We start from the raw sequence: 22,468 nt of genomic DNA on the forward strand, positions 1-22,468 counted from the left end.
GCTGTCTGGGTGGCTGGTCGCATGTTCCCGCAGGTAAAGAAGCCGGATGTGGAGGTCCTAGACTGGCGTGGTTACACGTGGTCTGCAGTTGTGAGGCTGATTGGACATACTGCCAAATTCTCTAAAACGACATTAGAGGCAGCTTATAGTAGAGAAATGAATATTCAATGGTTGACATTTCTGCAGTCATCATGCCAATTGCACATTCCCTCAAAACTTGAGACATCTGTGGCATTATGTTGTGTGACAAAACTGCACATTTTAGAGTGGCCTTTTATTGTCTCCAGCACAAGGTGCACCTGTGTAATGATAATGCTGTTTAATCAGCTTCTTGATATGCCACACCTGTCAGGTTGATGGATTATCTTGGCAAAGAAGAAATGCCCACTAACAGGGATGTACACACATGTTTGCACAACCTTTGAGATAAATAAGCTTTTTGTGTGTATGGAAATGTCTGGGATATTTTCTTTAAGCCCATGAAACATGGGACCACACTTTACATGTTGCATTTATATTTTTGTCCAGTATATTTTGACAGTCCCTGATTTATTTTTACTATGTTACGTCTAGCCTATGAGGCCAGGCTGCTAGTTTCTAAAGCCCATACCCTGAATTAGTGCCGGGCAGAGGATACATAGCCTTTTCGTAACAGGTCTCTCGGAGCAAAGTGTTCACTGCAGCTCCACCCACACCGTGTAGGACGGATTAAGGTTCTATCCTTTTCTGAGAAGTGTGTAAACCTTCGGTGAGTCACAATCCTGTCAGTTATTTTGTTAGAATTCCAATGAAAATTCACTTCGGAAATTGTCATTGGAAATGAGCATTCTCGGTACGCCGGCGTCTGTAGTTTATGTACCCTAAATGTCATAGTTTGTCATTCGATGGTTTGCCGACAAAACCCGAAACCTAATTCTCGCGAACCACAAAGTTTAGCGAATTATTTGAAGTTGGACGAACCCGCAATAACTTCAACTAGGGGACAAGTATCGGTGTACTATCACGGGAATATGGCTATGACACATATATCTAATAGGCTACCTAGTTGTATAACTTTTGCTTTGGAGAAGATACGCAGTCGTGGAGGGAAGGTGAGTGTTGACATTGTGTGCACGTTAACGGATTAAATGTAATATAAACCGACCAATATCACATAGCCTACTGTGTGGCTTGCCTTGTTTACCAGCGATCATTTCATGAGTCCTAATGAGACATTGATGTGTAGACTGGTCAGACTGTACTGTAGGGGAGACCGGTGATGGCTGTAACACTTCTGGCATTTTTGTCAATTTCTCATAGATTGTTTGAGCTACTACATTCAAAACATAGGAACAGCTTCCATCTGTCTTCCATCTGTCTGCTACAAATGGGTATAGGTATTATCTCTCTAAAACAGATAAATTGTGACTTTGGAAACATTACCCCGCCTTCGGGTCAGTTGAAACAGGGTTTAGTGAAATGTAACAGTTTGAATAAATGCATAAATCACGACATTCAACGAAATCATGAGAACAGCCGAATTAATAAAATGTTTATTTTTACGTTCCATTAATTGGTCCTTCACAACTAAACTACAACATCTGGACTAAACAATTGAATGTTTGTGGTCCCTTATGGAAGAAAAATAAATAAATGAATTCCACATGTGAACACGTGTGATCCTTTGTGATGACATGTGATTTTATGTGATCACGTGAAAACATGTTTCACATATGAAAACATGTTTTTGGAACACTTCATGTAACATTTCACGTATGAAAATGTGTTTTTGGAACACTTCACATTAGATATTGAAGTGATTTGATTATCTGACACGGGTTGCCCCAGTGTAACAGGTGTGAAATGGCTAGCTAGTTAGCGGGGTGCACGCTAATAGCTTTTCAATCGGTGACATCACTCCCTATGAGATCTTGACGTAATTGTTTCCCTTGCTCTGCAAGGGCCTTGGCTTTTGTGGAGCAATAGATAACAATGCTTTGTGGGATAGTCAGTTGTACAACTGAATGCATTCAACTGAAATGTGTCTTCCACATTTAACCCAACCCCTCTGAATCAGAGAATTATGGGGGGCTGTCTTAAATTACTTCCATGTCTTTGCCACCTAGGGAAAAGTGGGGTAACCGCCTTGCTCAGGGGCAGAACAACAGATTTTCACCTCAGTTCAGTGATTCGATCCAGCAACTTTTCTGTTACTGGCCCAACGCTCTAACCACTAGCCTATCTGCCTAGTGGTTTTGCTGATGTGTTCAGAGGGTCCCTGTATTGAGCCCAGGTTGGAGAGGGACAGAAGCAAAACTGTTACATTGATGCTGTTGACCCGGATCACTGGGTGCTGCAGAAAAGGAGGCAGTGAAAGGGGGGTGAAATGGCTAGCTAGTTAGCGGGGTGCGCGCTAATAGCGTTTCAATTGGTGACATCACTCACTCTGAGACCTTGAAGTAGTTGTTTCCCTTGCTCTGCAAGGGCTGTGGCTTTTGTGGAGTGATGGGTAACCATGCTTTGTGGGTGGCAGTTGTTGATGTGTTCAGAGGGTCCTTGGTTCGAGCCCATGTTGGGGCGAGGAGAGGGACGGAAGAGACATTGTTACACCAGGTAAAAAGTGATTGCCTTCATTTTGGAACCGGGCTTGCCTCCCGGGCGTGAGCCAGGTGCCCCGTTCAAAGCCCATTGCGAAGTCTGCTCAAAACAAAAGTGACGTAGATTAAGCACACAAATGTTATGTAATGGTCCCAGATAGTCCCAAACCATTATAAGTAAAGTAATGGTATGGAGGTTTTAAAGTAAGTGGTATGCTGTTCCATCTCAAATATAACCCCACCTGGGATTTGGACTCTCAGTTTCTGGATTTTAGGTGTGCCGATCTTTCTGCTCAGCAATAATGTCTGTAGCATTCCCCTACACATTCAATGCCTATAATAAATCTATGCACAGAGTGCCATCTGCAGTGCTCTTTTAGTTATCAGTTAATCTGACTTTTCTCTCATCGTTGATTTAATTGACATATTTCAGCAATTTGAGGGTATTCTGTATGTTGTTTCAATGTTACTCCTGAATCATTATGAGAAATACAATATCATAGTTTTTCTTGAGCGTATATTTAACAAGTGCAGGAATACAGGTGTGGTGGCATAGCAGAAATATCATAATGCCGGCAACCAAGAAGTTGTGAGTTCAAATCCCAGATGATGACACATTAAATAATAATTACTGTATAAATATACAGTTGAAGTCAAGTTTACATACACTTAGGTTGGAGTCGTTAACTTGTTTTTTAACCGCTCTACAAAATATAGAAAAACAGAACACTGGACAACTCTTCAGTAACTAACAGTTAATTTGGCATCAAGTCTATAGTTTTGGCAAGTCTGTTAGGACATCTACTGTGTGCATGACACAAGTCATTTATCCAACAATTGTTTACAGACAGATTATTTCACTTAATTCACTATCACAATGCCAGTGGGTCAGAAGTTTACATACACTAAGTTTACTGTTCCTTTAAAACTTCTTATGGCTGCAGGGGCAGTATTGAGTAGCTTGGATGAAAGGTGCCCAGAGTCAACGGCCTGCTCCTCAGTCCCAGTTGCTAATATATGCATATTATTGGATAGAAAACACTCTGAAGTTTCTAAAACTGTTTGAATGATGTGAGTATAACAGAACTCATATGGCAGGCAAAAACCTGAGAAGAAATCCAAACAGGAAGTAAGAAATCTGAGGCTGGTCGATTTTTCAACCCAGCCCCTATTGAATTCACAGTGGGATATGGATGAAGTTGCACTTCCTAGGCCTTCCACTAGATGTCAACAGTCTTTAGAAACTTGAACGAGGCTTCTACTGTGTTGTGGGGCTGAATGGGAGCTAAATGAGCCAGGTGTCTGGCAGAGAGCCACGGGCTGGTCACGCGCAATTCACATGATAGCGACCTGCGTTCCATGGCTTCTCTACACACAAAGGAATTCTCCGGTTGGAACTTTATTGAAGATTTATGATAACAACACCGATGGATTCTATACTTAGTTTGAAAAGTTTCTTCGACCTGTAATATAACTTTTTGAAGTTTTCGTCCGATGTTCGGCTGGACCTGCACGAGCGTTTGGATTTGTGTACTATAAACGCGCTAACAAAAGTAGTTACTTGGACATTACCAAACAAATCAAGCATTTATTGTGGAACTAGGATTCCTGGGAGTAAATTCTGATGAAGATCATCAAAGATAAGTGAATATTTATAATGTGATTTCTGTTGACTCCAACATGGATCATTTTATTTATTTTCTGAGCGCTGTCTCAGATTATTGCATGGTTTGCTTTTTCCGTAAGGTTTTTGGGAAATCTGACACAGCGGTTGCATTAAGGAGAGGTATACCTATAATTCCATGCGTATAACTTGTACTGTCATCTACATTTATGATGAGTATTTCTGTTGAATTAATGTGGCTATACAAAATCAATCATGTTTTTGGAACTAGTGAACGTACGCGCCAATGTAAACTCAGATGTTTTTATGTAAATATGAACTTTATCAAACAAAACATGTATTGTGTAACATGAAGTCCTATGAGTGTCATCTGATAAAGATCATCAAAGGTTAGTGATTCATTTTATCTCTATTTGTGCTTTTTGTGACTACTCTCTTTGACTGGAAAAATGGCTGGGTTTTTCTGTGAGTTGGTGGTCACCTAACAAATCGTTTGTGGTGCTTTTGCTGTAAAGCCTATTTGAAATCGGACACTGTGGTGGGATTAACAACATGATTACCTTTTAAAAAGGTATAAAATACATGTATGTTTGAGGAATTTTAATTATGAGATTTCTGTTTTGAATTTGGCACCCTGCACTTTCACTGGCTGTTGTCATATCATCCCGTTAACGGGATTGCAACCCTAAGAAGTTTTAAACAGCTTTGAAAATCCAGAAAATTGCCATGGCTTTAGAAGCTTCTGATAGGCCTTGAAATACATTCACAGGTATTCCTCCAATAACTAAAATTATGTAATTTAGCTTATCTTCAAACCTTGCTTGACATCATGGGGAAATCAAAAGAAATCAGTCAAGACCTGGTTCATCATTGGGAGCAATTTCCAAATGCCTGAAGGTACCATGTTCATCTGTACAAACAATAGTACGCAGGTATAAACACCATGGGACCACATAGCCGTCATACCGCTCAGGAAGGAGACGCGTTCTGTCTCCTAGAGAAGAACATACTTTGGTGCAAAAAGAACAACAGCAAAGGACCTTGTGAAGATGCTGGAGGAAACGGGTACAAACGTATCTATATCCACAGTAAAACGAGTCCTACATCGACATAATCTGAAAGGTCGCTCAGCAAGGAAGAAGCCACTGCTACAAAACCGCCATAAAAAAAGACAGACTACGGTTTGCAACTGCACATGGGAACAAAGATCGTACTTTTTGGAGAAATATCCTCTGGTCTGATGAAACTAAAATATAACTGTTTTGCCATAACGATATGTTTGGAGGAAAAAGGGGGAGGCTTGCAAGTTGAACACCATCCCAACCATGAAGCACAGGGGTAGCAGCATCATGTTGTGGGAGTGCTTTGCTGCAGGAGGGACTGGTGCACTTTACAAACTAGATGGCATCATGAGGAAAGAAAATTATTTGGATATATTGATGCAACATCCCAAGACATCAGTCAGGAAGTTAAAGCTTGGTCGCAAATGGGTCTTCCAAATGTATAGTGACCCCAAGCATACTTCCAAAGTTGTGGCAAAATGGCTTAAGGACAGGAAAGTCAAGGAGGACTACAGATCTGACTCGGTTACACCTGCTCTGTCAGGAGGAATGGGCCAAAATTCACCCAACTTACTGTGGGAAGCTTGTGGAAGGCTACCCTAAACATTTGATCCAAGTTAAACAATTTTACACTGGTATGGTAGTCCCTGGGTACGGGCTTGGTGGGTCCATCAATTTCATTCCCAGCATCCAGACCTCCTTAGGCGCGTCACAACTAATGCTGACCCTTGCAGCCATTAGCTATCTTCAATTTATTTACATGTTCAAACTTTAGCATTGTTAACTTACATCAACTATGTCTACACACGTTGGTTGTAAACCTGATTTCAGTTTGGTGAATCTAACGACAAAGCAGGTGATGCCAGCGCAAATACAAATTTGGTGAAAAAAATGTATTCCTTACCTCAATCAGATTAATGTCATTAAAATCTGCAGTTTATCACAGGGTCTTGCTTCTTCAGATAAACGTTGAGGACTAAACTGACCATGTGCACAGTGAGTCACATGATTCTAGCTTATCCCTGATTAAACATATTGAGTGTTACAACTATCCTGTGTTAGAACCATCCCGATTTATTTAAAACATGTTAATTGGCCTAGGTCAGGTAGCCCACAGTGGCTGACCAGACCTGGACTGTTTAAAAATGAATAAGAATTCACAATATTTCATCACCATCATCATACTGTATCTCATTGTATAATTTCTCACTGTACGTGAAGTTGCACTGATACCTAGTTAAATTGTATTCACTTGCATAATTACCAAATAACCACACTGTAACTGTACTAGTAACTAATGCAAAAAGAACTGGCCCAGTTGCTTCAAATCTAGTTTAATAATTGTTTTTATACACCTTGTCTGAAAGTACAGTTTAGGCCTACTGCTGAGTAATTACAGCTGATGTGGTTCTAACACAGGATAGTTGTAACACTCTCAATATGTTTAATCAGGGATAAGCTAGAATCATGTGACTCACTGTGCAATATAGTTACAGATTGCAGAAGGGCAACTTCATGCAAAATGTTCCCCAACTCCTGTCTCCTGATCTATAACCAAATATATAAATAGCCAGTGAAGACATGAATGCAACCATCTAGCTTGGTATTTGAATACAATAAAAATATAGGCATGTTTTGACAGTTTTACATTCTAGAAGGTTATACACTGTCTGAAATCTTTTGAGCAGGTGTTGGCCAACCATATTGTGATGTGGATCTCTTCCTATCTTTGTCTTGTGTGTTGGTCAGTAATGTATTCAGGTTTAAAGAGAAGGTTGGGATGAGCTCTTAAGTTATCACAGCAGCCAAATGCACCAGGGCAGTTGTAACATCTCAGTCATAGTAACTCTAGGGTCTCTGTTAAATTATCAGTCTTTTTGCATTTGATATTCTGGTAGAGATGTTATATAGTCACTGCGTTTGTAACAACACTTTCCAGACTCTGTGTCCTGCTTTTCCCAACATATGTCATCATGAGGTTATCTGTCAAGTCGAAATCATCATTAATGAATGGATGATTAGGCCGCTACTTGGGAGACTGCATAAATTATCAAATGCTGGCCAAGAGGTTATACAGCTTTGCTACTGAGGAACATCTTATTAAGCCATTAAAAGTCACATCCTCCCACCATCTGATAAAGTCAGGTACATAACACTGTCAGCAAAGGCTATTTCTGGCACCAGCCACCTCAGTGATGATTGATTTGACATGTATGGGTCATGTCTGAAGCCTTGTTTTCACGATGAGGGCAATAGTAAATGTGTTATGTCCTACCATCCCTTTCATGAGTAGCTAATGAGAACGTTGCCCAAACCCTATTGTGGGGCAGTGAATACACTGAATGAGAGATCCAGGGATGAATAATTCATGGGTGATATATTTTTCATGAGGGAATGAATGAATAATGGAGGAGCTTGGAAATAAGTGACACTGACCGATATAAAGGGCTAATTTTAGACATCCATGGCTGAAACTCAGTGGATTATTCTATGAATAACTATGGGCTGATAATTCTAATGACACAGGCAACTTTAATGTGCTGTCGTCTGAGAGGCCAATTCTAGAACACTGCTGTCGTCAGAGGCCCATTCTAGAAAACTGCTATAGACCCACGTCTGTATTAGAACATAGTGACACTGCCCAGCTGTGGGGAAAACAACATGTGGTTACCTAGGTTACCCAGGTGGCTCACTGCAAAAGCTTGACCTTTTTCAAGCTTAATTTGTGTTTTCTGCTAGTTTTAGTCAGTTGCAAAACTACATTGAAGAAAAGTACATGTCTAAAGATTATTTTCAACATCGGCTGCTGCCTAGCATTCTCACTACTTAGAAAAATATAATATTGTAGGGCTTCCCTCGTGCCCCTGTTTAAGAAAATGCTAGACCAGAACATTAAAGTGGAACTGCCAGTGTTTTAATTACTTTGTCTGTTTCATATTGGCAATCATAATATCAATCAAAAAGATACAAATCCCAGTTTATGCTAAGAAAATACAACTTTATAAGAGGTTTTAAAAATAGATTATATCTGACTCAACATTCCATGGTGTACACTAAGGAATTGTTGGCAGAATAGAGGGATGCAGTTCAATGCATGATTAATATAATTCACCAATACATTTCTTGGTAGTCCAAAAAATATTGCTATCAGGTTGTAAATCCCAGTCCATTCGGGAGGCACTGTTTCAGTTTCAACGACTCAATATTTTAGACAAAAACTGACAAATGGAACTAAGGGTGGGAATGTCGATACAATCAAACTAGCAAGGACAATGATCACAAGTTAGTCATAACGTGGCTAGTAGGCTATCATATCTACAGTTTAAGTCTGAAGTTTAAATACACTTATATTGGAGTCATTAACTCATTTTTCAACCACTCAACAAATTTCTTGTGAACAAACTATAGTTTTGGCAAGTCTGTTATGACATCTACATTACTATCACAAGTAATTTTTCCAACAATTGTTTACAGACAGATTATTTCACTTATTCACTGTATCACAATTCCAGTGGGTCAGAAGTTTACATACACTAAATTGACTGTGCCTTGAAACAGCTTGAAATATTCCAGAAAATTATGTCATGGCTTTAGAAGCTTCTGATAGGCTAATTTACATCTTTTGAGTCGATTTGAAGGTGTACCTGTGGATGTATTTCAAGGCCTACCTTCACACTCAGTGCCTCTTTTCTTGACATCATGGGAAAATAAAGAAATCAGCCAAGACCTCAGAATTCTCTTTTGTAGACCTCCAAGTCTGGTTCATCCTTGGGAGCAATTTCCAAAAGCCTGAAGATACCACGTTCATCTGTACAAACAATAGTACGCAGGTATAAACACCATGGGACCACGCAGCCGTCTTACCGCTCAGGAAGGAGACGCGTTCTGCAAATCAATCCCAGAACAACAGCAAAGGACCTTGTGAAGATGCTGGAGAAAATGGGTACAAGAGTATGTATTGCCACAGTAAAATGAGTCCTATATCGACATAACCTGAAAGGCCACTCGGCAAGGAACTAGCCACTGCTCCAAAACCGCAATAAAAAAGGCAGACTACGGTTTGCAACTGCACATGGGGGCAAAGATCATACTTTTTGGAGAAATGTACTCTGGTCTGATGAAACAAAAATAGAACTGTTTGGCCATAATGACCATTGTTGTGTTTGGAGGAAAAAGGGGGATGCTTGCAAGTCGAAGATCACCATCCCAACCGTGAAGCACGGGGGTGGCAACATCATGTTGTGGAGGTGCTTTGCTGCAGGAGGGACTGGTGCACTTCACAAACTTGATGGCATCATGAGGAAAGAAAATGATGTGGATATATTGAAGCAACATCAAGACATGTCAGGAAGTTAAAGCTTGGTTGCAAATGGGTCTTCCAAATGGATAATGACCCCAAGCATACTTCCAAAGTTGTGGCAAAATGGCTTAAGGGACAACAAAGTCAAGGTATTGGAGTGGCCATCACAAAGCCCTGACCTCAATCCTATAGAAAATTTTTTGGCAGAACTGAAAAAGCGTGTGCGAGCAAGGAGGCCTAAAAACCTCACTCAGTTACACCAGCTCTGTCAGGAAGAATGGGCCAAAATTCACCCAACTTATTGTGGGAAGCTTGTGGAAGGCTACCCTAAACGTTTGATCCAAGTTAAACAATTTAAAGGCAATGCTACCAAATACTAATTGAGTGAATGTAAACGTCTGACCCACTGGGAATATGATGAAAGAAATCAAAGCTAAAATAAATAATTCTCTCTATTATTCTGACATTTCACATTCTTAAAATAAAGTGGTGATCCTAACTGACATAAGACAGGGCATTTTTACTTGATAAATTGTCAGGAATTTTGAAACTGAGTTTAAATGTATTTGGCTATAGTGTATGTCATCTTCTGAATTCAACTGTACGTAATTCCCAAACTTCTAAGAATTTATCAAGTCTTGAAAATGACCATATGTGAACGACTGCCTTCATTTGTCTTCTGTAGCTAAATTTGAAAGTGTTTTTACATTGAATAACAGGTGAGACTCCGAGCTAGAAAATTGTATATCGTGCACTACAGTTGAGGAACCATGTGAAATTAATTCTGCCTTGAATGTTGAACAACTTAAATGTTTTGGTACCTACTGGAGAGCTCTTCTTTGTCTACACCCATTCAGTATCTTTCACACCCTCTTAAGCTTTAGCTCCATCTTTTTAAGGATTCACATTTGAAGCTATGTACAAAACAACCAAAGATTTCAAGACTAATGCCTGTCTTATACTGCAGGAGTGTTTGTAAATTTAATCTGGAGTGCCAGAGTGAACTCTGGGTGTTTTGTAAACTAGGTGTTGTCAGTTCGTAAATTCAGAGCATTTCGCTCTCGGTGGAGTAGGATTGTGCCGAGTGTTCTGACCTAACAGCAGTCAAGCACCCAAGCTAACTTGCTAATGTTGGCTAACTTGCTAGCTACTTCCAGACACAAATGAGAACCGCTCATTATGACCATATTACACGCCCTAGCAGAGCTGGTTAGGCTGTTGTTATGTTATCCAGAGCATTGGTGACTGCAACTGTGCTGCTGGCCAATGAAATCACCCTTTTTTGCCAACATTTACTGACATCAGCCATATTAAACGGGTGTTGAGCGTTTGTAAATTGATCAGTTATTCTGTCACACTCAGACGAGAGTGTACTGAAATCAGAGTAGATAGCCAGATCGAATTTACCAGCCACGTCACTGCGACAACTATCGGTAGACATCGTAAACATTCTATTGAAGTAGTTATGTGCATAATGGAGTATTTTGTAGCTAACTAAACAATGAAGCATAATCCCAACTCATAACGTTACTACCCTGCATAAATCTGCAGGTAGCTAACCAACCAGGTTCAATGTTAAATATATTACATTAGGCTACAACTATCAATTCAAATAGCTCTGGGATGCGAGTAATATTACTACACAGATAATGCACGTAACATTAGCTAGATAGCTAACAGTACACTAACTTGAAATAAAAACAACTTTCTGACAATTAGAAACGTGTAATATCTGAAAATGTAGCCAACTAGACTCTTTTACCAATATACCTGGACAGACGCTTCTCCCATGTTGCCCTTAGTTTGACGATGTAATCCAGTTAGGTTTTTTTATACAACAGCCTTCTGTGTGTTCTCTTTTGAACTCCGTCTGCATATTTGCAATCAAACGCCAGAATTTGCGACATCTCCTTAGGTATCATCCTCTAATTCCACTAATTTCAAAACTCGGTCCTCCAGAAAGTGGAGCACAACACTTATGCAGTAATACTACGTGATATCTTTTTTTTTTATCAGCATTAGAAAAGTTTACCTACACATACTGACCAGCTCATATTATAGACAGAAAGTGCTACATGGCAGACCAATCCGAACTCCTCTCTCGGCATGTCCAGCCCACTCTATCTCAGCCACTCATGGCTAGCGGGAAAGTTGCTGACTTTTCAGACTGGTTTGATTAGAACGCTTATTTAGATTATTGCGTCAATCAACTGGACAGTCAGTTTTTGAGCTAGCCACACTGTTTTTTCACAGAAACATTTTGCACAAACACAGTCCTTATAAAATTATGTCCTGAATATGAGAAGTTTATTTTTGGATGCCATGTTCAGACATTCACAGAAGTACCAACAGCATACACAGTCATCCAAACCGGATAATGTAAGCTACATTAGTCCTACTGCTAACTGAAGAAATATTGACATAACACTAGCGGTGATATTTAGATAACGCTTAGCTGACAGAAAACACTATATGAATTAGTTAATGGCAATTACTATTTATAATTTGTCACATTACGGCTGAGCTCAACATTGATCTAAATAATTGAGTAAAACACTTTCTTGAAATCGAAAGTAATCCAACGATGGGTTTGTGCACACTTGTTTTTTGCGTTAACCAAAGATAATAAGAGGAGACGAGATGAGTTGTCTGTTTGCAGTACGCATGTCGAAGGGGCTGTGTCGTCTACAATCATTCACTTCTCTTAATTCATTGCCGGGAAGTTTACATGAAAGATGAGTGAACCAGTCCTTCACCTCATTATAACAGTTTTGGTCTGACAGACTTCTACGTGACACCCAGAATGCATTGTATAATGTCAGCAAACATGGCGCCACACATAGCTGGCAAATAGCTTAGCATTAGCTCATTATGATCAGTATAACCTTCAAAAAAGCATTTTACATACATCATAGGTCTCCATTACAATCTATGTAATAATTGTCACAAGTAATTGAAAACGTGAATAAAACTGTAAATATATTATCATGCATACATAATACATACATAATTCATGCTACAGTAGAAACGACAGCATGATATAGAGAAAATAAGGCACTTCGATAGAAAAGCACACTTGTCCAAAGTTATTATTTGTAAGGAAAACAACAATGGTGGCAAAGTGAGCACCAGCCAGAGAATGTGCCAGTTCGTGCAAGTCTGCATACTTGATGTGTGGACAAAATGGGTAAGGGCTGTCCTCGAAGAGGGACAGCCTCAAACATAAATTGTACGCAACACTGAAATTGGCTACTTGTATGTGAATTAATGAGGCAAAACACACCTCAATTCAAACTGTTGTTAGAAAATACAACTTGTTAGAAAATCATTTGAAATTGACATGTTGAAACAGCCTATAGGTAATTAGCAGGCAGTGTGTGTGTGTTAACTGCCTGTTGCGTAACAATCCCATTTTGGAACAGTGAATGCATTCTGACATCACGTACATAAAACAACTCCTGCTGGGGTGATGGTTAGAGATATTTGGAACTCGCGTATGAAAAGGTTAAAGTGTCATATTCTTCCTGGGGGTGTATATGAACAGGTTTTTATAAGATTTCATGTTGCTAAAATGCTGCCAGTTCCACTTTAAGTGGGCCAAGACCAACAACACCAACAAACAGACTATACAGCTACAAGTAGTGAGTGGAGTTACAGACTGTACTAAACAAGTTAAATATCTTACCTGTGATGAAATGTTTTCCACACACATAGCTTCGTGTAGCCTACTTGGACACAGAGTCCCCACATTTCCCACTCTCTCACACCAAATAGCCTGAGGGCTCGTCTTGCAAGCTTTATTTCCCTAAGTGGGAGCATTGCAAACCGTAGGTCGGGATTATTTACCTGGCTACATGTACATTGTACAACACAGCAGCTTTTCTGCATTTTTTTGTTTTTTCTGTATAAAATTAATGATGAAGTTGCCTATTTTTTTTACAATGGGGGGAATTATTGCGTGATTGTCCGACTGGACTATTGCTTGAGGCCAATTCTAGCAAACCGCTTTATCTTAGAGGCCATTTATAAAATACTGATATCGTTTGAGAGTATGGTTCTAAAACATTGTCTGAGAAGCTAATTCTATAACCGATTGTAAAAGGAAGAGAAACACCCAGAGAGAGAGAACCAGAGTCTTCTTAGGTAGTTGTGGAAATGTTGTGGAAACAACACTGATTCAATGAGTGTGTGCCCAGTAGGTAGCTACAGAAAGGTGCCAGTTATGAAACTCCCAGCAGCGATCCTTTAAAGGCCTCCGAAGTCTTACTAGCAGAGATTTTTTTTTCCTGCCCAGGGTCAATATTACATTCCAAATAGCTTGAAAAGCTTTGTTAGGTTTTTTTCTCCAGTTAACTGCATCAACCATTGGCAGTTTGATATGTTAAACCCTAAGGAGTGCTTGTACTTATTGCAAAAAATAACTTTAGTCTCTGTTTAAGGCAGTTTGATTGATTATAAGGTATGAGTATTTTTCAGCTGACACTTCATCCCTCTAGCACATGTCCTTCTGTCTATTTGACTCCTATTCTGAAGAAAAAGTAAGGCCTTTACTTTTGTGTTCAACTATTCATTTGAATGGAATAGCCTAACCGAGACAAATATTTAGCCTGTCATCAGATTTCTTGTTCTGAAAAGCCACAGTGTGTCAACCTGACCTGACCTGGGTAAAATCTTCCCCTTGTGATGGAAGGCTGAGCAGCCCTGCGTGACCCTCTCCTGGGGTCCTGTCCCGGGATGTGGACTCTGGCAGGGTGCCCACGGCCCAGCTTCCCCCAGCATGGTGTGCCACTCTGGGCTAGGTCTCCAGGAAGTATCTCCCCTGGGCTGGGGTGTTCCCATACAAGTCAAACAATGAATAAACAGCGATTGGACCGACGCGGATCTGCATATTCTGATGCTCAAGCATTTCTTTCTGAGTCTTGTTATATGAATTTAGGTCGCCAGTGATTTACAAACAATATGTCCCCAGACAGAGGTGGTATATGGCTTGGGATAGAGATGTAAAGGTCATGTATCAGGATGGAGACAAGGCAGTGAGTTATCCGGTTTAGTTATGTTTAATAACTCTCTTATTAACATGCAGTCCACAGAACTACTATCTGCTAGTCCTCATTGCTAGGTTAGTCTTATTAGCATAGTCCGCTAGGTCAGTCACATCTGGTTATGATGACACGCATGATGACACTCATAACATCTGGTTATGATGACACACATGATAGTTATTGGTCAGCCAAATGACCATGGTCACCAGAGTGTGAATTACGGGGAGCCCAGGGGGGTCTCAGATCCCCGAATGAGACCGCCTAAATGCAACTAAGTCAAACTGATGCTCATTTAACCATTCTCTTATTGGTTTATAATACAATTTGAGACGAGGCAACGAAGAGTCATCTTGATTGACTGGCCATTAGATTGGGGATGAATCCCGGGGAAAGGCTGGCCGATGACCCAATGAGGGTGCAGAGCGCCTTCCAGAATCAGGATGAGAACTGAGGACCATGTCACCCGGGAGTCCATGGATCTGGAAAATTTGCTGGACCATGAGCTAAGCCGTCTCCTTGGCTGAGGGTAACTTGGGAAGGGGAATGAAATGGGTGGCTTAGGAAAACCTGTCCACTACCGTAAGGATAGTGGTGTTGCCATCGGATGGCGGGAGACCAGTGACAAAGTCCAGGGATATATGGGACCAGGGGCGGTGAGGAACAGGGAGTGTTTGAAGGAGGCCTGCCGTGGTGTCTTACTCTGTGCACACACAATGCAGGCGGCGATGAACGTGGAGACGTCAGGAACCATGGTGGGGCACCAAAACCATTGTCGGAGGAAAGCCAGGGTCCGGTGGTAGCCGGGATGGCAGGTGAGGTTAGAGGAATGAGCCCAGGGCAGTAGGAGATGGTCAAATTAAAATGAGTGAATAACCGAGCCCAAAGAGCCTGCCTTGAGTGGAGGCGCTTGGTGGTGCAGAGATATTACAGATTATTTTGGTCGATCCACACTAAGAATGGATGTTCTGCCCCTTCTAGCCAGTGTCTCCACTCCTCCAGCCCCATCTTGATCTCAAGAAGTTCCCAATTTCCCATGTTGTAGTTCTTCTCAGCGGGATTAAGACAATGGTAGAGGAAGGGTCAGGGATGCAGCTTTTGATCCTAGACAGAACGTTGGGAAAGGACGGCTCCCACTCCAACGTCAGATGTGTCGACCTGCACCACGAACTGACGGGACGGGTCCGGATGGATTAAGATGAGGACTGTGGTGAATCGATGCTTGAGATCTGAAAACGCTTGGTCAGCAGCTGCGGACCACGTGAACAAAACCTTGAGTGAGGTGAGTGCAGAGAGGGAGGAAGCCAGGGTGCTGTAGCGGCGGTAGAAAAGAGCAAACCCCAAGAAGCTTTGAAGCTACACTCTGGAGGTGGCTTGGGGTCACTCCACTGCTCTCACCTTGTTAAGATCCATCTAAATGTCCCCTGCAGTGATGATGTATCCCAGACAAGAGAGAGTGGAGCGATGGAATTCACATTTTCAGCTTTAACAAACAGCTGGTTCTCCAGGAGGCGCTGGATGATTTGTCAGATGTGGAGAACCTGCTCTTGAGCCGAACTGGAAAAGATAAGGATGTCGTCGAGGTAGACGTACACAAGCCGTTTCAACATGTCATGGAGCACATCATTGACCAGGTCCTGGAACACTGCGGGAGCATTGGTCAGTCCGAATGGCATAACTAGGTACTCATAGTGCCCACTAGCCGTGTTAGACTGTCTTCCACTCGTCTCCTTCCCATATCCGAACCAGATGGTAGGCGTTCCGAAGGTCCAACTTCGAGAAAATGGTCACCCCCTGGAGAGGCTTGAAAGCCGAGAAGAGTGGTAAAAGGGTAAGGTTTCTTTACTGTGATGTCATTAAGCCTCCTGTAGTCAATACACGGGCGCAGAGTCCTTCTTCTTGTCCTTCTTCTCCACAAAGACACAAGGAGAGGTTTAGAGAGGAGTGCGAGTAATAGGAGATGAGACTCCCTGTATGGCCCATAGCTTACCTCCGTTATGAAATCCTCCAGACTAAGGCAAACGGTGGATTGTTGCTCCAACACCACCCTAGCCCAGTCGAGCACCCTCCCGGGCATCAACGTTAGAAGATACGCTATCTTCGAATGATCCAAAGCAAACAAAGATTGCTGTAGCTCGAGGGTGAGGGAGCACTGGGAGATAAACGACCTTCAGGTTCCAGGATCCCCAGCGTAGTGCTCCTAGAGGAGGTAAGCGGGATTCTCGGGAAACTGGGGTAGGCTGGAGAGAAGCACCGCTGGTAGAGGGGTTACTGGGAGTCTGGAAGGTTACCGTTGTGGCTTGCTGCCTAGTAGATAGTCCGCAGAATTGTTCCAACAATGCATGGAAGGCATGGTCATGGCGTTCTGCCAAGATATGGAGTCCCTCCACAAGGTTATGCAGTAACTCCTCGTGTCTTCCAATGGTGGCTCCTTGGAGGGAGACCGTGTTGTGGAGCTTGTCTGAGTCTGCTGGGTCAGTCATGGCCAGTTCGTACTATAACGACTCAGGATATGACCCAGATGCAGACACCGGAGGCGGATAGTTTGGTTCTTACAATATGTGTGAAATTTGTTTTGATTTAGAATGGGACATTATCACGCACCTGTCTTCAAACAGGGGCAGTGGGAAAAAATACATGTCATCTATGCACTTAAATAGCGAATGGAGGACGATTTTCCCCAGATTTATTTTCATGCTAGCCAGGTAGGCTATACTCCTGTTGTAAAGAGATACTCCTGTTGTAAAGATAAGCAATGTGATTGATATTAGGAAAGTTGACAAATAAATATAGTAGGCCAAGCCCTCTTCTAAATAGAGGAAGATCCCATTAGCTTTCTATAGGCATCACTCTTTTCTCTCACAATTGCCAAGCCTATGGAAATGTTGCTCAACATGAGATCATTGGCTTTCATGAAGTTTGAATTGATTTTAAATTACATTTGCATTGATGTCACAATGGAGTGCTGTGTACCAGGCAGTTAGCAAGGTTGGTAGGCTACTAATGGGGCGGCAGGGTAGCCTAGTGGTTAGCGCGTTGGACTAGTAACCGGAAGGTTGAGAGTTCAAACCCCCGAGCTGACAAGGTACAAATTTGTCCTTCTGCCCCTGAACAGGCAGTTAACCCACTGTTCCTAGGCCGTCATTGAAAATAAGAATTTGTTCTTAACTGACTTGCCTGGTTAAATAAAGGTAAAATAAAAAATAAAAAATTAACTAATGACCATTATCAGCATCAGAGCTTGGAGAAGCCGAATTAGTGACTAAACAGTCACATGGAATTTGACTGCCTTCACGACTCGTCACCGCCGGTGTGGCGGTAATACGATCACCCCAAAAGCCCTATACAGTGGGGCAAAAAAGTATTTAGTCAGCCACCAATTGTGCAAGTTCTCCCACTTAAAAAGATGAGAGGCCTGTAATTTTCATCATAGGTACACTTCAACTATGACAGACAAAATGAATTTATTTGCAAATTATGGTGGAAAATAAGTATTTGGTCAATAACAAAAGTTTGTTATATACCCTTTGTTGGCAATGACAAGAGGTCATTCACTAGGTCCCCCCGTGTGGTTCTGGGATTTTTGCTCACCATTTTTGTGATCCTTTTGACACCACGGGATGAGATTTTGCGTGGACCCCCTGATTGAGGGAGATTATCAGGGGTCTTGTATGTCTTCCATTTCCTAATAATTGCTCCCACAGTTGATTTCTTCAAACCAAGCTGCTTACCTATTGCAGATTCAGTCTTCCCAGCCTGGTGCAGATCTACAATTGTTTCTGGTGTCCTTTGACAGCTCTTTGGTCTTGGCCATAGTGGAGTTTGGAGTGTGACTGTTTGAGGTTGTGGACAGGTGTCTTTTATACTGATAACAAGTTCAAACAGGTGCTATTAATACAGGTAATGAGTGGAGGACAGAAGAGCCTCTTAAAGAAGTTACAGGTCTGTGAGAGCCAGAAATCTTGCTTGTTTGTAGGTGACCAAATACTTATTTTCCACCATAATTTGCAAATAATTTCATATAAAATCCTACAATGTGATTTTCTGGTCTGGATTTTTTTTTCTAATTTTGTCTGTCATAGTTGAAGTGTACCTATGATGAAAATTACAGGCCTCATCTTATTAAGTGGGAGAACTTGCACAATTGGTGGCTGACTAAATACTTTTCTGCTTTTGCTTCCTGGTTTGCTCAGATGGGTGCAGTCGCAAAGGTTGGCAGTCCACCCATTATGCCATCATTGTCTTGAATGAGAACACCCATTCTATTCAATGAAAGGATTCAACTAATCTGGCTTGGGCGCCCAGATAGGTGTGTTTTACTCCATTTGGAACCGGGCTGCCTCCCAGGCATGAGCCAGCACATGGGAGTCATGAGTAGGATTCTGTTTGAAGTTCTCAACTGCATAATCCTCACGTCCTCATCTCTTTCTCAAAACACATTGGATGAGAAAGCCAGAGGTCCTCTGGCTTTCTCATTCAATGAGTTTTGAGAAGGAGAGAGGATGCAAATTGGGATCTTCCCTTTGTTTTACATAACCCCACGGTTCTCAAACCTTCTAGCTAGAGAGCTACTGTCCTATAGTTTTTCAACCCAACCATAATCAACATCACCTGTTGGAGTGAAAACCTACAAGACTGCTGCTCCCCGGGAACATGTTTGTAAGTCCCTCGTCTGAGTGACGGTGTGAATGGCATAGTAACTGTAATTGTTTTATATTAACATTAAATTGTTTATAAATAATTATTGAACTACAATGTTATTTCTTGAAAAATTCCTCAACTTCCTGGAATCCAATGAGGAGGCTGTTGGGGTCAGGGTGGTTGGATGTAATTGCTGCCACCACAGAGGCTGGGAGTATCCGTCATTGACCTTGACCTAGATGTTCTCCCCTCAGCATCCACTCCAGGGTGATCCGATTAGAGACCAGTCTGTATTGTCTCTAGAGAGACAGAAAATAAATACACGACAATGTTATGTCCAACAATCAAAAAAATAAATAGGCCTAGGCCTGTACAACATAAAATATAACAGGCTCAGGGATCATTAATCATGTTAATTTATAAGCCGTATTGATGATGGCACATACATTTAGGTAATGTAGCAGATGCTCTTATCCAGAGCAACTAACAGGAACAGTTAGGATTAAATGCCTTGCTCATGGGCACATAGTGAAAAATCTGCCTATGTTGGCTAGACATTTGAACCAGCAATCATTCGGGTACTGGCCCAAAATTCTAACTGATAGGCTACATGCCACAATACTATTGATGTCTCTCTTTGTCTGTACAGTATAGCCAACTCATTGTTCAAAGGGTTTTAGTTGTCAGCTGTTTTTCCTTTCTCTTTTGTGCGGGTTTACAGGCTAATTAGGATATTTTTGGTATAAAAGCTAGACTGGCAATTGCAAGTAACATGTTCTTCTCTACAAGCACAAATGACTTTATACTTCTGACACTGTTTGGTAATATAAATTATTGTTTATGTACACCCATATTGTGAAGTGTGCATCCTATACGTTCTATTTCTATGGCGTGCATCAAACCTGCATGTCATCATTGTCAGACAAACTTGAAGGGGACTACAGTAGCCAGATAAATTATGGGGTGTAGGCAGGATAATCAAAAATACAGTTGGAAGAGTGTCATTAGGTAGGCAATTTTTTTATTTATTAGAGTAATATAAATATCCTCTGAGCATTGTTCCCCCAAAAAATGTTTCTGCACTGAGAATTTCAGGTCTGCTGAATGTTGTGAAAACTTCTGGTGCGTGTTTACTTGTGAACACTGAGGCTGTACCCACTTTAAGTTCCAGTTATTTGATCATAGTGTAAGTGGTCTACCATAAAAAACAATGGAGAAAATGTATCCCATAACATTTTAACATTGAAATAGCTGTTCTATAATTCAGCCTACAGTAGCTGAAAATGTGTGGGGTTCAATGTAAGCCTACATTCCATGAGACTTTTAACAAAAACTTGTAGGGATTGACATTAACCTTTTCATCCACTTGTCCTGCTTGCTTTGATCTCAAAACAAGCGTATCTACTCGCGACCACTCATGCTGTAAACACAGTCCAGTTCAAAGTGATTGGCACAGATCCATATATGACAATGGTCTATTTGCCGATAGCAATACTGCAGCTCTGATTGGTTATGTTTGTGTAGAGTATGGGCCTGAGTCATGCCTGTCAATGCAATAGAATCCTACTCCATTGCGCCCTGCCCACAAGAACATGTTTTGCATAGTTCATTTTGTTTGATAGTGCGTAGATTCGATCGCAATTCCCACAGTAGATGGAAAAAATTTGTGTTAAGGGGAAAACTAGAAAGTTGAGTGAAGTTCAGTCTCGTGCTTCTCTGTGCGTGCTGATAGTTCTTCTGGGTGGCACCCACACGCACCCATCTTAGCGGTAATATTGCCTGTGAGTAATATTAGCCCAAACACTTACGCTTCAGAGAGCTTTCCATTTAGACTGTCAGGTGTGGCACAATGTTTCCAGTTGATCCTGGGCATTCTAAAAAAAAGGTTCCAGCACACCAGGATTGATGTGAGACAAGAAATAAATCGAAGTGTTTAATTACACACATGCCATCTACTGCATTGTCAGTCTGATTTTCTACCTCCTCCATTATCGGCAGCTGAGACATTCTCTGTCTGTTGGTAGAGGTAGGCATCTCCCGCAACTGCACCACCAGTCACTGTGCGTTCTGGGAAAAGCCTGTTTCCTCAACATCTGCTCGCTCCTGTCTTTCTGTCTCATTTCTTCTTCTGGTCTCTCTAGCTAATTTCTCTTGGTCAGCTGCAAATGGAATAACTCAGCCTCCAGTATAATCCGTCACATACTGATATGGCACGAGTACTATTCTGAAAATAAGGCATGTGTTTTTCGGAAGTGATATTGGTTCTTGTAGAATTTGTTTAATTTTCCTCCATATTGTTATAGTGTTCTTAACTATGCAGTTGTTAATGTTCTTCGATTTATCCTTTGAAAATAGACACGTGAAAAGATTCTGGGAATGAGCTAAAGCATCTTGAATATGTCCCAATTGTTCCTCTTTAGTGCATTTAACTATACACCAAGTATATCAAACATTAGGACTTACCTAATATTGAGTTGCACCCCTGCTTTTGCCTTCAGACGGCATCAATTAGTTCAGGCATGAATGCTACAAAGTGTCAAAAGTGTTCCACAGGGATGCTGGCATATGTTGACTCTAATGCTTCCCACAGTTGTGTGAAGTTGGCTGGTGGACCATTCTTGATGCACACGGAAAACTGTTTAACGTGAAAAACCCAGAAGTGTTGCAGTACTTGACACAAAACGTTGCGCCTGGCACCTACAACAATACCCCGTTCAAAGGCACTTCAATCTTTCGTCTTGCCCATTCACCATCTGAATTTTACACACAAATAAACCATGTATCAATTGTTTCAAGGCTTAAAGATCCTTTAACCTGTCTCCTCCCATTCATCTACACTGATTGAAGTAGTTTTGACAGCTGGATTCATGTCATGGAAAGATGTGTCCTTAAAGATTTGTATAGTCAGTGTATGTCGCAAGTAAAAACCTTAGATAGCGAAGTTTAAAACCACCCTCAGTCTTAGGAAGATGTAAAACTTTCCTTTTTATTCTAGTAATTTTATTTTCCCATATAAAGTATGTTATGACCAAGTATACTTTAAAAAAAATGTTCTTTATATATTTGTTGTTACTTATTTAGCATCTTAAGTATTTAATATGTTTTTGTGGTCCACTTAAAGGATTGCTGTGGATAGTGAGTTATTACTTTCTTTTTTCACATTACTTTTATATCCTGAGATTTTTTTTAAATTCTGAAAATATTTTTATCTAAGGAGTCATTGAGTT

General features: G+C 41.1%; 1 protein-coding gene across 3 annotated transcripts in view; it reads left to right on the plus strand.

Annotated features, from left to right (window-relative positions):
• The first annotated feature begins 503 nt into the window (after window positions 1-503).
• The window catches only part of LOC124010208 (glycerophosphodiester phosphodiesterase domain-containing protein 5-like), a 42,100-nt gene continuing 20,135 nt past the window's right edge, over window positions 504-22,468 (plus strand). The window contains exon 1 of one of the 3 annotated variants that reach the window (XM_046322631.1): window positions 504-748. The gene's annotated coding sequence lies outside the window, so the exon portion shown is untranslated. The other 2 variants (XM_046322651.1, XM_046322641.1) reach the window with 2 other exon arrangements.

This window comes from Oncorhynchus gorbuscha, linkage group LG02, assembly GCF_021184085.1.
Source record: "Oncorhynchus gorbuscha isolate QuinsamMale2020 ecotype Even-year linkage group LG02, OgorEven_v1.0, whole genome shotgun sequence".
In the NCBI taxonomy this organism is placed as follows: domain Eukaryota; kingdom Metazoa; phylum Chordata; class Actinopteri; order Salmoniformes; family Salmonidae; genus Oncorhynchus; species Oncorhynchus gorbuscha.